The sequence below is a fragment of the Panthera uncia genome, chromosome B1 (genome assembly GCF_023721935.1).
Source record: "Panthera uncia isolate 11264 chromosome B1, Puncia_PCG_1.0, whole genome shotgun sequence".
Taxonomy (NCBI): Eukaryota; Metazoa; Chordata; class Mammalia; order Carnivora; family Felidae; genus Panthera; species Panthera uncia.
In genome coordinates, this window is record NC_064811.1 from 175,110,871 (window position 1) to 175,127,294 (window position 16,424).

A 16,424-nucleotide genomic window follows, 5' to 3' on the forward strand; every position below is an offset into this window, starting at 1 on the left:
TGGCCAAAAATGAGGGCAAGAATGGCTCCAGCTGGGAGCATTAGAGCAACCCATAATCAGAGATGTTCTAGGAGAACATCATGAGGAAACAGCAGCATTATGACCTAACCAAATAAAGTTAGGAATGTCCAGGCAGTGCGAGCGGAATCCGAGTTCCTACTGTTACATTAACACTTGCGGCAAACCTGGGTTCCCATTTCCAAAGGCTGGGAGCTGGCCAGGGTCATCAAGTCAGGTACGGAATACTTTGTACTTTTTGCAGATCAAGCGCCCGTTTTAGAATCTGAAAGCTTCTGACACCTTTTAGGGTCAAGCAGACACTCCTGGCTGATTCACATACCAGAAGACTGAAGTCAAGTTGTCCTTTTTGCCTGAGCACACAACCAGGAGAACAATTCCGAGCAACCGAAGGCATAATGAATGTGACCCAGCTCTCCTTGTGTTGAAGGAAAGAAAGAAAGAAAGAAGAAAGTAGGAAAGAAAGGAAGGAAGAAAAAAAGAAGGAAAGAAAGAAAGAAGGAAAGAAGGAAAGAAAGGAAGGAAGGAAGGAAAGGAAGGAAGGAAGGAAGGAAGACAAAAGGAAAGAAAGAAAGAAAGAAAGAAAGAAAAAAAAGAAGGAAAGAAAGAAGGAAAGAAGAAAGAAAGACAAAAGGAAAGAAAGAAAGAAGGAAAGAAAGAAGGAAAGAAGGAAAAAAAGGAAGGAAAGAAAGAAGGAAAGAAAGAAAAAAGAAGAAGAATTGAATCTGGGCCAGTTAATAACACAGTCCACTGGTTTGTGCCCAGGACACTGAATCTGCATGTGGCGGCCCTTTCCAAAAGACGATCTGTGCCTGAAGGGAATGCTTAACCTTTCCCTGATTTGTCTTTTAAGGCTCCGTTACCCTGGAGTCCCCTCTTTATACCAGCAGCAACACCCCAAATTAGTTTCCATTCACAAATCACCTCTGATGCGGCCTCCCTGGGAAAATGAAAAGCCTACTTAACTAAAGGAGCGCCCGCTGCCAAGAAGTTGGCTTGGGAGAATGGCAGTAATTAAATGATGATAATATTTAGGATCACGCAGGTATAACAAAGCCTCCTTTCTTTGTCTCAGGTGGGGACACGTTAACACATTGCGTCTGTCTGGGAAGGGAGGTAGGCAAGGGAGGAAGGCAGCCATGGTGGGGGCGTGAGAACGGGGAATTGGAGAGCCTCCGCAGGGGCGGGGGGTGCTGACTTCTCAGGTCCGGAGGAGAGGCTGGTGCTGGGAGTGAGAGCAGTTTAATATTAATTTTCATCAGAGATGGGCCCTGTGGCATTTCAGCCTAAGATGTATCAGAACAGGCGAGAGAGGAAACAAAGCCACCTTCTCTGTTAAATGGTTTATTGTCTGTGGGAGGAAAGGCGGGGAGGGGAGCACAGGGTTTGGGGAGAAAGGGAAGAAGAGTACAAAGAACTACCTTTGGGTTGGTTCACTTTAACGAGTCTCAGTCTCACACTGTCCTGAGGACCCTGAAGCTCTCCCCAGAGCCTCCAGTCCCCAGCTGCCCCCCCTCCCCACCTCATCTCACAGTGGTGGCCAGATGGGAAGATGGGTCCCAGTGACCAGACTTCCCTCTCTCCAATTGGGGGACCTCGTGGGCATTGTCAACCCACCCACCATACATCTAGGAAGGGGAGCGGCCCAGCCCACCAGCCCGCTGACCCGACCCACGTGCACCGATGGGGGTCTCCCTTCACCCTGTTGGCCTGGAGGCATGAGCACCACGCTAGCGTTTGCCTACTGAATGCGTACCTGTCTCACGACTCGAGCCGACCCGAAGGTCTGTATGATGGATGCATCCTGCAGATCTGATACATCAGTAAATCCATACCACTTCCTTCAGCTAAAGCAATTTCATCAGTTCAGCCCACAAAGAGGATAAATGGAATGCTCAGCTCAGGGCTCGGGGCCAGGGTTCCAAACACGTGGGAAGGAATGGGTCTGTGTTCCTCATCCATCCTGCCTGGATTGGACAAATTCCATCCGGGAAGGCAGAATGCCAGATCAGTCTATTTCTGTCCCCCACCCCCTTTCTGTCTGTCTCTGTCTGTCGGTCTCTCCCTGTCTCTGTCTCCCTCCTTTGCTTGTTCTCTCTGGTGAAACTTAACTCTGGCTAGGACAAACTGAACCACGCAGGGCCATGGTGAAAAGACCAGGGTGCTGTTTGCCGCGTTTGGGAGGATTCTCTGTGTTGGGAGTCAAGGGTAGTGGGAGGAGAGATGAGGAGAGGAATTTAGCCAGAGCGACTTCTCTTAGTGAAGACAAGCGGGGCTGGCCTGGGCTAGGTATCAGATTCAGCACCGTTTACTTCTTAGGTGGCCAGAGGTAGAAGAAATGCAGAAATTCCTGCACAAGAGGCCTAGGGTCCAGGCGGAAGATGTAAGGAAAAGAATGAAACGTGGGCTCTTTCTTATACTTTCCATTATTGGCGCTTTTTTTCCCCTGTTTATAAATATAACACATTCGCATTATTGAAAAGCTAGAAAATACAGAAAAGCCTAAAGAAGGAAACTAAAATATTCATCTACTAAAACTGAAGGATAAATACCACCAACTTTTTGGAGAATGTTATTTTCATATAGACTCCTAGCCTACTTTTTTTCTTTTAGTAATTATTTTGTGGGCATTTTCCAAAGACATTGCAACATCTGCAAGGATATGTTTGTAAGGGGTGCCTGGGGGGATCAATCGGTTAAGCATCTGACTCCTGATTTCAGCTCAGGTCATGATCTCATGGTTCACGAGACTGAGGCCCACATCAAACTCTGCACTGACAGCAAGGAGCCTGCTTGGGATTCTCTCCCTCTCTCTCTTTCAAAATAAATAAATACACATTAAAAAAAAGAATATGTTTTAAAATCAGCTGAATTGTATTTCCTTGTATGGATAAAACGTACATTTTAAAATCATTTCCTAATGCTAGCACTGAGGCTTTTTTTTTTTAATGTTTATTTATTTTTGAGAGAGAGAGAGAGCATGAGCAGGGGAGGAGCAGAGAGAGAGGGAGACACAGAATCCGAAACAGGATCCAGGCTCTGAGCTGTCAGCACACAGCCCGACGCGGGGCTGGAACTCACAGACTGAGAGATCGTGACCTGAGTTGAAGCCGGACGCTCAACCGACTGAGCCACCCAGGTGCCCCAGCACTTAGCTTTTTAATTTTTTCTACTATAAAGAAAGGCTCCTTGGGGCACCTGGGTGGCTCAGTCGGTTAAGCATCCGACTTCAGCTCAGGTTACCATCTCACAGCTAGTGGGTTCGAGCCCCGCATCAGGCTCTGTGCTGACAGCTCAGAGCCTGGAGGCTGCTTCGGATTCTGTGTCTCCCTGTGTCTCTGCCCCTCCCCCGCTTGTGTTCACTCTCTGTCTCTTGAAAATAAATAAATGTTAAAAAATTTAAAAAGGAAAGGCTCCAATGAACACGTGTGTGTGTGTGTGTGTGTGTGCGCGCGCACGCACGTGTAGTGTGGGTATGCGGAATTATTTTAAGTATGTTCTTAGGAGTAGAATTACCACATTAATTCTTGATGTTCTTCCAAATCCTGGCAGGCAGAAAATTCTAGGAGAATGGGCTTAGCGCTGCATTACACATTGGGGGCTCCAGCAGCTCAGCTTTGCAACAGAGGGCGGCTCATACTGCCGGTCTTCTTTGGAGTCCAGAAGAGAAAGAGACAGAGAGATTGAGAAAGTGTGTGTGTGTTAGGAGGGGAGAAGAGAGTGCATCTGAACTGCTGTACCCTTATTTCAGGCGGTCCCTAGAGTTGCTCTGACCTCTGACCTGCCCGGATCCTGGATCCACAGCTCCCAGGCAGCTGTGTTCATCCTCAGGAGCATGGCCCATAGATTTCCTGAAAGAACCTGAGATTACTGGGGGCTGGAGAAGGTGGGGAGCGCTTGGGAGTTTTCTCCATTTAATCCGTGGAGACTAGAAATGCCCACCATTCCCCCTTCCCTCCCTCGGCTCCCTTGGGGACATTTGGATGAACCCTCACAAGACTCCCCTGCAGCCTCTGTGGAGCCAGACCATGTGAACAGAAGGGAGCCGCCAGCCTGGGGTGCGGAGAAAGGACGGCATGAACCAGGGCGTGGCAGTGCTCCCCCGGAATGTCCAGGGGAGAGAGGCCCCCCCCAACCTGGGTCCCCCACCGGAAAGGCCTTGACCATGGTGGGCCAGGTGAGGATAATGCCTCACTCCATGGTCTCACCTGCCTTCACTCCAAGCTCATTCAGCCTCCTTCTGATTAATGTTAGGATGTTAAGCTTCTGGGCCTTTGACAGGAATTGGAGCATTTTTGTTACTGGAAAGAAATCACCTTCAGCAGAAATGAAACACTGGCATTTCAGTGTGCGTGCTTGGGTGTTAGGTGAGTCAGCCTCCGGGAATCTGTCTGAAGGGCACCGTCGGGCTGAGGGGCAGCCCCTGAGCAGGGCAAAGGCAGGGAGCTAAGGCCATCTGCCGGAGTCCTCAGAAGCTTTGTGTAACATTCTCGTCGTGACCCTGCAAACCTCGTGGTGTCACACTCTGCCCTCCCACTGCTGCGGCCACCAGCCGGCAAAGCCAACTGTCATGTAAGGCCACACACGGCATTTGGTCACTTCCCCGGGTTACTTGCAACTGGACAGCAGTTCTCGAACTCCACGTACGTACAAGCTATGTGCCGGTGCGAGTTGTCGGTTTTTTTCTTCCCTGAATACTGAACGTGAATTACTGATCAGCATTACTGATAACAGACGTGGGCATGTAAATACAGGACTGCCCTCCACGGTCAGCTATACGATTGCTTACGGTTATGGATTGAATTGTATCCCCCTCAAATTCATACGTGGAAGTCCTGATCCCCAGCACCTCAGAATGGGACCTTATTTGGAAAACAGGGTCCTTGCAGACGTAATTGGTTAAGATGAGGTCCCCCTAGGGTAGGGCCTGCTTCTCATCCAGGATGACCCGTGTCCTTATAAAAAGGATGCCATGCGAAGAGACAGGCACACACACACACACACACACACACACACACACACACGGAACACTGCGCGAAGACTGGAGTGATGTTGCCACAAGCCAAGGAACTAGAGAAGCCTGGAACAGATCCTTCCCTAGTGCCGTCAGAGGGAGCATGGTCTCTACCTGGGTCTCTAATTCTAGCCTAGAGAACTGTAAAACAATACATTTCTATTGCTTAAGCCACTCAGCTTGTGGTCTTTCATAGGGACAGCTCTAGGACACAAACGCACTCACCGCCACTGAGGAGCCTTCTGACCTTGGAAGACCTCCTGGCCTTCCTTACACCTCTGCTTTTTACAGAAAGGCCAGCCAGGTCATGCCTATTTTATAGATGGAGAAACTATATCCGAGAGAGATGAAACGATTTATTTGAAATTGCTTTCTGGTGAAACCCTTGGGGAAAAAAACAACAACGAACCTGGGAAAAGTTAACTGTGGCCACATGCTAATTGTCTGCCTACTGTTAACCTCCCATTCAGTGCTCCGTGCCACCTTAGGGTTTGGGCCTTTGGGATGCCCTGTTCTTGGCGATGGAGTACAAATGAGTAGCAAATCCGGGAGTGTTGAAGAGTAATGCTGAGCCAAGTCTCACAAGAATGTTGAAGGACCCCTTTATGTAAAATCTGCCAATAGAGAAGGGTGTGGACCCCAAAGTACTTGTTTTCATGCTACGCAATGCCAAAGAATGTTTTAAATTATTTAAATGTTTTAAATTATTTAAATCATTTAAGGGGCGCCTGGGTGGCTCAGGCGGTTAAGCGTCCGACTTCGGCTCAGGTCATGATCTCGCAGTCTGTGAGTTCGAGCCCCGCATCGGGCTCTGTGCTGACAGCTCAGGGCCTGGAGCCTGTTTCTGATTCTGTGTCTCCCTCTCTCTGACCCTCCCCCGTTCATGCTCTGTCTCTCTCTGTCTAAAAAATAAATAAACATTAAAAAAAATAAAATAAAATAAATTATTTAAAAAACATGTATTTTCCAATCAAATCGAATGGAATCGAACTGAATAAATAATTTAACGTTTAAATTAAAAGTGGGGGGGATTTTTCACTCTGACTGGGGAACTGCCTGGGTTCCCAAATTCTTGGGCAAATATCTGTATCAGAATCTCATTTTTCAGTGCCCAGTCATGAGGGATTAAACATCCACATCCCTACAAATGAGCTGCAAGTAATAGACACAGTTGGGAGCTCCAGCTCTCTCTCACGAGGGGTACAACCTCCGGCAAGATGCATTCATGCCCCTGGGTCTCCTCTCTACATGGGATGACAAACCACACCATGTTCCAGAGGGTTCTAAGGGAATAAAGTATATGGCAGTGCTTCATAAAGGGCAAAGTCACCAAGCAGCGCAAACGGCTGTGTCTGAGGTATGGAGAGAGAGCAGTTCAGATTTCTGAGGCAGCACTGTACCCAGGGAACATTCTGGTGTCTCCTGCCGAGGTCACGCAAAGACGGGGAGAGATGGCAGCTCCTCTCGGGAGCTCTGAGGTGGAGTTCTGACTTGAAGAAGTAAACCATGGGAAGGATTGGGGGAGAGCCAAATCTCAAGTTGTTTTGCAAACATGTCACCCCTATGTTCATTTTCTGGGGGAGAGAACGCCTGGCTATAAGGGTTGGTGACTACTGGATCTTTCCTCCCAAAGACTTCCTCCACTCTTTAGGAAGGATGTGTGTGTGTGTGTGTGTGTGTGTGTGTGTGTGTGTGTGTGGTGGGGGGAGTCAGGAAGAATGGTAGGGAGGAGAGGAGCTGGGGCAACTTGAAAGAAATGCAGACCACAAACCTGAAGACATGTATTCTCCATTCAAATCGAATGGAATCAAACTGAATCAATGACTCCGTCTTCCAGCCTTGCCCACCTTACTGAACACAGTAAGTCCTTCTCTCCAGCAGGCTGCCTTTCTCCCAGTGACTCCTTTTTAACCGCCTTAAGGTTTCATCTGTTTTAAGGGGAGGTGACTTTAGAGTATGTAGTGCCATTTGCCCCCTAGCTACCCCCCACCCCCTTACTGGAGCCGAGTATTCTCTGCACGCACAGAAGAGCCTCTGGTGTCAGAGTGGCAGTGTGTGGGAGTCAGCGTGCTACCCTTGCTCCAGCCCGTTCCCCCAAGGAAGATGTGGGAAAAAGAGCCTGAACACAAAGGGCTGATCCTGCCAGGCTTTGTGTGTTTGTAAGAGTTAGAGGGTGCAGGCTGGAGGTGGAGTGGGCAAGGGGAGGGAGGGGAGAAGGAAGGTGAGAAGGCTGCGTGTGACTCACTCCGAAAGAATTGGGCTGTCTGATTTTCTACATTCTCAGGGGCTGGGAAAGCAAACGCAAATGACCTCAAATTTAGCTAATAGAGAACATTGATTTCCTTTATGCGGCGCAGCCAAAGGCATCCAGCTTCCACTTAAATATTGCCAGCAAGTATTTTTCAGGTCTTATAATCAAACCCTCTTTTTAGGTCACCTTTAAATTCCCTAGCTGTCCCTTTGAGGAGCTGCATTCAGGGATGATGTCTCAATTCAGAAAAGGCGGCTGACTCTTAATTATGCTGCCGATATGCGATATGCATTTCTTCCTTCCTTTTGTGGAGAGTAGAGAGAAACAGACAGCCATTCCTTCTCCTCTAGAGCTATGTCATTGTCCTGGGTTTACAGCACTACTGTATATACGTGACCCCTCTCTGGCAGTCTCCTTCTAGCTTTCCTTGTCCACCAACCTTTCAGCCGAGCCCAAGGATGGCATTTATCAGAAGCAGGAGAGCAGCAGATTAATTTCAGCACCAGAACGAGCTGGAAGAGAGCGTACTCTTTTTTGTTAGTTTCCCTGGCCGACTACATCGTAATTACTTCCTATGGCGTCTGTGCTCCTTTAACCTCACTTCAGGTGAGAGTACAGAAAGCAAATGATGCTTTCACTGTCGCATGCCTCCATGTGAACATGTATATAGAGTCTGTGAACTGACCATATCAAGAACCACAGAACATTTTATTATCTAAAATGGGTACATTGTTGTATTTAGTTTCACGAGAGGAAAATTTCAACATCCCTCCTCCTCCGGGAGGCTGTCTAGGAAACACATCTCAGCAGTTTGAGAAATTCTCCTGCCCTGGGTGTTCCTGGCTTCCTGCTGTGTTTTCACTCCTGCTCCCCTCCCCTCCCGCCCCCCCCCATCCTAATGAATATTCAGCCTGCATCCTTCAGCCAGGATTTTGAATAGGATGCTTCCTGTTTTCCTATTAGAGATTAACTGTTGTCCTGGGTAAAAGGGATTGTTTGGTAAGAACTTGCAGCTGGGAATTCCTGTTTATTTTCCATTCTGACCCCGGTTCTGGGGATAACATACATCTCATAGTTTCAAATAAAGCCTTGTATATTCCAACGCGTGTTAGGCCTGACTCTATATTACAAATACCTATGTATTTTAAACCTGCCTACTTCTTCTGTCTCACTGTGAGCAACTCAAAGGCAGGGATTAGGTCTTATTAATTTCTCTTTTCTGGTGCCCAACACAGTGCCCAGAACAGAGCAGAAACTCAATAAAATTTGGTGAATGGATGAATAGGCATCGTGATTATAAGTTCCAGAGAGGGATGATCATAATCATCCATCATTGTCCTGAGGCTAGGAAGGGATAAAGAAAGATGAAGATTCGTGTGTACCTATTGTGTGTCCTTGTTGTCAGAGTAGTGATTACCTAAGCACGTTGTGGCATGACCCATTGGGTCCTGGACTCGGGTTTTTAGTCTTCTGCCTTTAACAACCGTGGATTTTCCACTTTTCTCTCAAGTGCTTTGTCGTTGCTACAGCTTTACCTGGTTACAGGGCTACATGGATCAGGGCTGTGGTTCCTTGCTTGCTGTGTGCCTCGGAAGCCAGTCACTGAGGGTGGTTTGTGAACCCTCGGTGGTTACCTGGGTAGACTCGAGGTGTTCCAGAAGAATTAATTCACAGGCAGGTGATGGTTTTGTCACTTTACAGAGAAAGTGACAAAAGCGTGTTTGGAAGTGTAGTTCTACCAGAGCCGTTTATAAATGTGTAGAGATTTGCCATGTGGATTTTTGATCTGTGACTAGGGTTTCTTGGGATTTGCCCTGAGGAAATTGTCTAGGAACCCTTTCACAATTAAAAGGAAATCATGGGTTTCTTTCCTGAAGACTTTATGGATGATGTTTTGCACTTACCATCTCAAGTAAGAAATATAAACACCTTGTATTGCCTTCATACTCCTTTAAAAAAATTTTTTTTAATGTTTATTTATTTTTGAAGAGAGACAGAGACAGAATGCGAGTGGGTTAAGGCAGAGAGAGAGGGAGACACAGAATCCAGGATCTGAGCCGTCAGCACAGAGCCTAACGTGGGGCTCGAACTCACAAGCTGTGAGATCATGACCTGAGTTGAAGTTGGTCGCTCAACCAACTGAGCCACCCAGGCACCACTCCTTCATACTCCTTTTCAAAGGCTGCAAATGTACTTTTCAAACATGATTTCATGACTCCTTTGAACCAAGCCTGAGAAAAATAATGGATACACTTAACATTTGCTGAAACCTTCCAATAGCTTCCTCTTGCCCTGGGGATAAAGTTCCCCTACAGCTACCTCTCCCTCCACTCTCCACACCCTTTCTCAAACACTAACCTCCAGTCACACCTCAGGATGGAAGCTTCTAACCTGCAAGGTCTTGCCTTCAGCCTTCATGTCATTGTCCCTTTCACCAGGAATCCCTCTCGCACACTCTGCACCAGGTCCGGTCCCCTTGCTATTTGCTCCCACAGAGGGACCTGAAAAGAGAAATGAAGGGCCCACAGTGCATACACTTTTAAAGAGTGATCACAACTTTTTGGTTATTTGAGATGTAAATAGGAACTCTCTGAGCTCAGGGTTGTCCTCTTTGTAATAATCCACGTCCTTCTGTTTATGTATTTGAATTGATGTCCTTTCAAAAGTTGCTGCCAGAATTGTATTTCAGAGAAGCCAGGAAGAGCTTGTCAAGCCTCTTGACTTGTAGTTTGGATGGTTTTGTTTTGTCAGATTACCTTGGCTGTCCAAGGAAAGAGTAAATCACATCCCAATCTTTGACTTCTTCCTCTGGATAGTTTAACATATTATTAGTAGTTTGACCATCATTCAAATTCCATTATTAGGAAGCTCTGAAGATTACCCGACTTTTCTGATTATATTAGAATATCCTTTTATTTAATGTTACTTAAAATAGAGGTATGCAGAGGCTTAGAAGCCTTTTGGTTATATAAGATACTTTGTGACACTATTATTTTAATCGTGTTAGGTAATCGTTATTATTAATAATATGCACAGCAGCAGGAGGGCCTAGAGAGCAGATTTTGAGGAAGACCATACCAATCGTGATATGTAAATTAACATCTCTGTGGCCCAGCAATGGAAATGACAATAATACCTACCTTGTAGGATTACAATGGGGGCTAAATAAAATAATGCGTAGAAAGAGTTTAGGATTATACATAGCACAAGGTAAAGTCTCACTTAAGCGCTACCATAGGAGTGCTGACTACACTGACTCCATCTTTGGTCCCTCATCTTGTTCTTGCCCGTGCAGTGACCTCCCTCAGGGCCACGTATTCCAAGCCTCAAGGAGGTTAGTGTATGCCCTGACTGGAATATGGGAAGGCTTTTTCTGATTTTCCCGAAAGTGGTGCACAGAAGGCCCCACTTGAGGTAACCAGAGAGGACTGATGAACACTGTGGAACAAGACTGTCTCTGCCATTTGCCTCCATCATGGCGTCTTTGTTCTGTCTCTCGTCACTACTTGGTTGGCCAGCTCTTTCCCACACTGGGCCTTGACATGATTCATCTAATGGCCTTAGGCCAGCTATCTCCTGTCAGTCAATAAAAGTTCACTGTGAGGGGCACATACATGGCAAATATCCCTTCTCAAGGTGAATAGATGAGAAAATAACTGCCTTATTTTAATCTCAATTTACTTTTCTTCATTTTACTGGTTTAGTGAAAAAGTCTGAGGAGAATTGACTACAGTTTTCTTAACCAATCAGCCAACAAATCCTTCAGGATATGAAGAGGCACCCAGCTCCTATTTCAAAGGACAGCTTAAATTTTGTGGTCATTATTTTATTGATGAGTTACTGGCTAGCAAATGTATCAGCCTGGTATTCAAGGTGGGCCTACTAAATGGAATTATAATCAGAAAGATGTTTTTAATATTCTTTTTTTTTTTAAGTTTATTTATTGTGAGAGTCGGTGGGGGGGGGGCGCAGAGAGAGAGAGAGAGAGAGGGAAAGAATATCAGGCAGGATCCACGCTGTCAACGCAGAGCCCTACTCGGGGCTCCATCTCATGAACTGTGAGATCAAGAAGTGAGCCGAAATCAAGAGTCATGTTTAACCAACTGAGCCACGCAGGTACCCTGATGTTTTCAAAGTTCCATTAGGATTTCTCAAATAGATTTTGTTGGACATTTTTGGTTTTTATTGATATGGTATGGTAGACACATTTTTATTTTTTTCAACGTTTTTTTTTTTTATTTTTTTTTATTTATTTATTTTTGAGACAGAGAGAGACAGAGCATGAACGGGGGAGGGGCAGAGAGAGAGGGAGACACAGAATCGGAAACAGGCTCCAGGCTCCGAGCCATCGGCCCAGAGCCTGACGCGGGGCTCGAACTCACGGACCGCGAGATCGTGACCTGGCTGAAGTCGGAGGCTTAACCGACTGCGCCACCCAGGCGCCCCGGTAGACAGATTTTTAAAGACTTTCTTGTGTATAAAGGTGAGAGAAGAAGCCCTCACTGACACATGTGGGTTTTATTATTCTTTATCCATTCTTCAAGAACACATACCCTGTGGGGGCACCTGGGTGGCTCAGTCGGTTAAGTGTCCGACTTCAGTTCAGGTTATGATCTCATGGGTCGTGGGTTCGAGCCCCACGTCGGGCTCTGTGCTGACAGCTCAGAGCCTGGAGCCTGCTTCAGATTCTGTGTCTCCCTCTCTCTCTGCCCTTCCCCTACTCATGCTCTCTCTCTCTCTCAAAAATAAAATAAAAACATTAAAAAAATTTTTTTAAAAAGAACATATACCTTGTAAAAAACAAAAAAATAAGAACAGTATCTTTTTTTTTTTCTGCTTGGCCATCAAAATGGCTTCTGGTTTTGAATAGATAACTGTTTTGAAGCTCTTCTCAGGCCCAGGTTTGAAGACTCCACACCCCCTTTCCATGTTCCGTCTCCCATGAGTTTGTGTGGTATCACAGAGAGACACTGCTCTGGGAGTAAGGGATTCTGATTCTCCTTTGTCAATTAGGAGACACTGGAGACATTCTTCCTTGAAGCATGGAAGAAGGAAGGAAGAAGCAAAGGAAGGAGCAAAGCTGATCAGCCGTTCATTCCATAGCAGCCTGACTCTTACAGTCCGGAACTCAGTTTCCCATCTGGCTGTTGAACTTGCACTTGACTGGATACGGTTTACTCATCCTTAGAGCTGTACTATTTTTTCATCTATCTGAAGGAAAAACTGGAGGAGGTCTCAAGGGTTTATAATACTCTGAAGACAAGGACAGAATGTAAAAATTCCATTCTGCTAGAACTATTAAAATCCATCCCATAGAAATACTTGACTTGGATACATTATCTATTTAGATGATAAAGTTGCGGGTATAATAATTTATGATATGATAGCTGCTTCCTGTGCTAAATTCTGAGTTTGTTTATTCACCCTGGAAACCATTATAGTCAAGTTAATAGGAAGAAGGAGATCCCCGGACTCTGTGTACCTGGCAGTTCCTGAAAACAGCCCAGAGTTAGTTACTGGATGGCCTCCAGGTAAAATTCATGTACACAGGAGTGTGGGAACCCTCTGGAAAGCCCTCTACCTCCTCTTTCACTTATTTAAACAAATTCAAGTCACTTCCTTAGAACTGTGTCCTTTAAAGATAGATCACTGTAACAGTATTTTGATTACAGTGCACTGGAGGCAGAATATCTTATAAGTATATAAAGATGCAATATTAATTTGTCCCTAGTCTAAGCTCTGTTATATTTGCCATGTGTAGGTGCTAGTGCATCCTGATAATCTGAGGAGAATCCATAATGTTTACAGAGAAGATTGGAGCTTACTTGCAATGGAATCACTTCTTTAGAAGCTGCCTGTTATAGGATGTCTGGTTTTGTTTACTGCAGATAGCAAACGGCTAATGAAAACAGTTAACACGAATGGAATTTTCACAATTAGCCATCAGTAAAATGAGGATTAGAAAGACCTTTCTGCCTTGCGGGGTTGGCATAATGGTTAATGGAGGCAATTTGGGTAAAGAATTTTGAAGAGTGCCTGGCATTCAGATAATTCTTTAAAAAATGTTAGGTAGTGTTGTTTCATCACTAGTAAGTGAGCATGAGTCTATGATGAGTGCTAGAGACATTTTGTAGTCAGTAGAAACTCTGGTCTCAAGAAGTTGTGACAGTCTGCTAACCTCTAGTGTTGGAGAGAATCTGCAGAAACACTGTCTTCCACCCTTCTCTCTCCTAGGCCCTTAACTTAAGGAAGCCATTTGGTTTAATTAAATATCTAATAGGGGCCTGAAGTTTCTGTGGGCCAGTTTTACCTCAAAAAGATCAGGTGTTTTATAGCCATTTAAGAGTATGCATTGAAGCAGACACCTGGGTGGCTCAGTGGCTTAAGCGTCTGACTTCGGCTCAGGTCATGATCTCACAGTTAGTGAGTTCAAGCACCATGTTGGGCTCTGTGCTGACAGTTCAGAGCCTGGAGCCCGCTTCAGATTCTGTGTCTCCTTCTCTGTCTCTCTCTCTCTCTGCTCCTCCCCAGCTTGTGTTGTCTCTCCCAAATAAATAAACAAACATTAATAATAAAAAAGAATATGAAACTTAGAGGATTACTAGAAGAGAAGCAAAGATTGTAAAAAAGCATGTTGCTGGTGAGATGACATGAAAATACAAAAACATATGTATTACAAAATGGAAAATGTCTAGAATGTCTGCATGAGGGAACTTTGGGATGCTGGAGAAACCCATTTCCTGACCAGTGGTTTCTGGAGGGGGAGCCAGGCCCTTCCTCTGCTAGCCTTGACCTGTGTCCCAGACTTGCCTTCTCTCCCTCCGCCTTGGGGGGTCAGGCAGAAGGGCCTTTGCTTTAATCCCACAGTTACAGTTCAGTCAGCCCTTCCTGTGACCCTCACCTCTGACCTGGATGTGATCACCCCTCCTTTGTGCCCCCCACAAGTGTCTGTCAGCACCTATAACACTACTGTCCTTGCATAAGTTCAAATCTCCTTATAGCTTCCTTCATGGTAAAGACTCTTTGCTATTCATCTTTATATTCCTGTGCTTAAACCAGTGTCCCGTATTTAGCAGGTGCTCAAAAAACATGTCAAATGAATACAATAAAACTAAAATTAAATTAAATGACTGTAGTGCAAATTTGGTTGTCCCGGCATCCATTTCCAAGACACCCACCCTGAATAAACATATTGTCTACCCGGCAACTAGCAAAACATCTAGATAATTAACCAGAACCATCCCCTCAACCCTGAAGTTCCCCTGTTAGAAAGCCCTGGGTGACCTGGGTACCTGGCCACCTGAGGGACCTCCACTTCTCCCCATTCCCTAATTCCGGCTCTTATGTTTTAAATTCACAAATAAAGAGTGAAACCCTAGGCACCTCACCACTGGCCCTGCTGAAGGCAGAGTGTCGGTCTACGTTCCCTTCCACCCATGACCTCGTTTTGTGGCCCTTGGGTGTGCCATGTGCCCTCCAGGAGCTGCGTGTAACAAATCTTGTTCTTCCAAGTTCCCTGATGGTTATTGCCAAGGTTGTCTTGTGATCACGGTAAGAACCACCAGAGACAATCCAGTCACAACCCTGGCTCTGGTCCGAAAGGTCTGTCGGGACTGCTACAAGTGGTAGGGGCCCAGGGCAGTGTCTCAGGCTGAGAGCATCACTATCAATAGGCTGAGACCCACACACCAATGGTACAAAACGTTATCTTGGCACCTGAGATAAACGAGGTACTCGATAAAGGGTAGTTTAATTATGATGATAGGTAACAAATGATGTCACATCATGTATGACATTTCTCAACTAGTATCTGAAATACTACCTTAGATGGAAAAGTTACAGTCCATATTTTTAAAAAGTTACTAAACAACGAAAGCCTGAATATACAGTTGAATTTCTCTTGTGTGTTAAACTCTCCTGAACATATTTCTTTTACAAAATAAATTTTATGTTTCCTGGTTATGGAAATATTAGGCATTAATTACAATAACTTTTTTAAACATTGCAATAACTTTAAAATACAGAAAAAAAGGGGCACCTGGGTGGCTCAGTTGGTTAAGCGTCTGACTTCGGCTCAGGTCATGATCTCAGAGTTCATGGGTTTGAGCCCCACATCAGGCTATGTGCTGACAGCTCAGAGCCTAGAGCCTGCTTCGGATTCTGTGTCTCCCTCTCTCTCTCTCTGCCCCTCCCCTACTCATGCTCTGTCTCTCTCTGTCTCAAAAATAAACATAAAAAAAAAATACAGAAAAAGAATCATGCCTAGCTCCATCATTTAGAGATAATCATATCAACATATAAATATTGCTTCAGTCTCTTTTTCTACGCAAGAATCTTTTCTGTTTAACATAATTGTGATTCATTCCTTTATTCATTTCATAAATATTTATGAAATGCTTATTATGTGCCAGGACTGTGTATATTATGATTATTTAGAAAATATAATTTTGTATCCAGCTTCAAGTTAATAGACTAACAGACATTTGCCAATATTATTAAAAACCCTTTGTAAATATGATCATGCTTTATTTAATTAGCACCCTCCTGTTGAACATTTGGGTCCTTTTCAACAGTATAATGCTGTGATAAAGTTTTGTGTAGCATGCTTTAATCCTACAATTTTAGCGTGCTTTCTTTAGGAAAGATTCCCATGCATGAATTCATTCACTGGGGAGGAAAGCTATGAACCCTTTAGGACTTTTGACACATTTACCAACTTGCTTTCCAAAATGGGTTACCAACTAATTGAATAATAAATATAACTACAGAAATGTGTATAAACACACAGAAAATGTTTTCTCTGTTTTTATAAAATCGCGAAAAATAGAGTGGAAAAAAAGGCAAGCCTCACAATCAAGGCTTGAGCGACAGAACAGTGAAGAGATGGCAATCCACCCATCTTAGTTTCTCAAATACTTGAAATTCATTCGGAGTAGACGGCTTGTCTGGAGGTTGCGACCACGCTCGGAGGGAGCAGGGAGAGTCTGGCGGAGGCGCCTTGTTCCTAATCCCATGTCTCCTAAAAGCACCAAACCTTGGTAATTTAAGCGAGACGTCTCTTTGGTATGCCTAGAAGCGCCTACAACCAGGACAAAGTGAGGACAAATATAGCCAATGATCATACGCACACAAGAGTTTCAT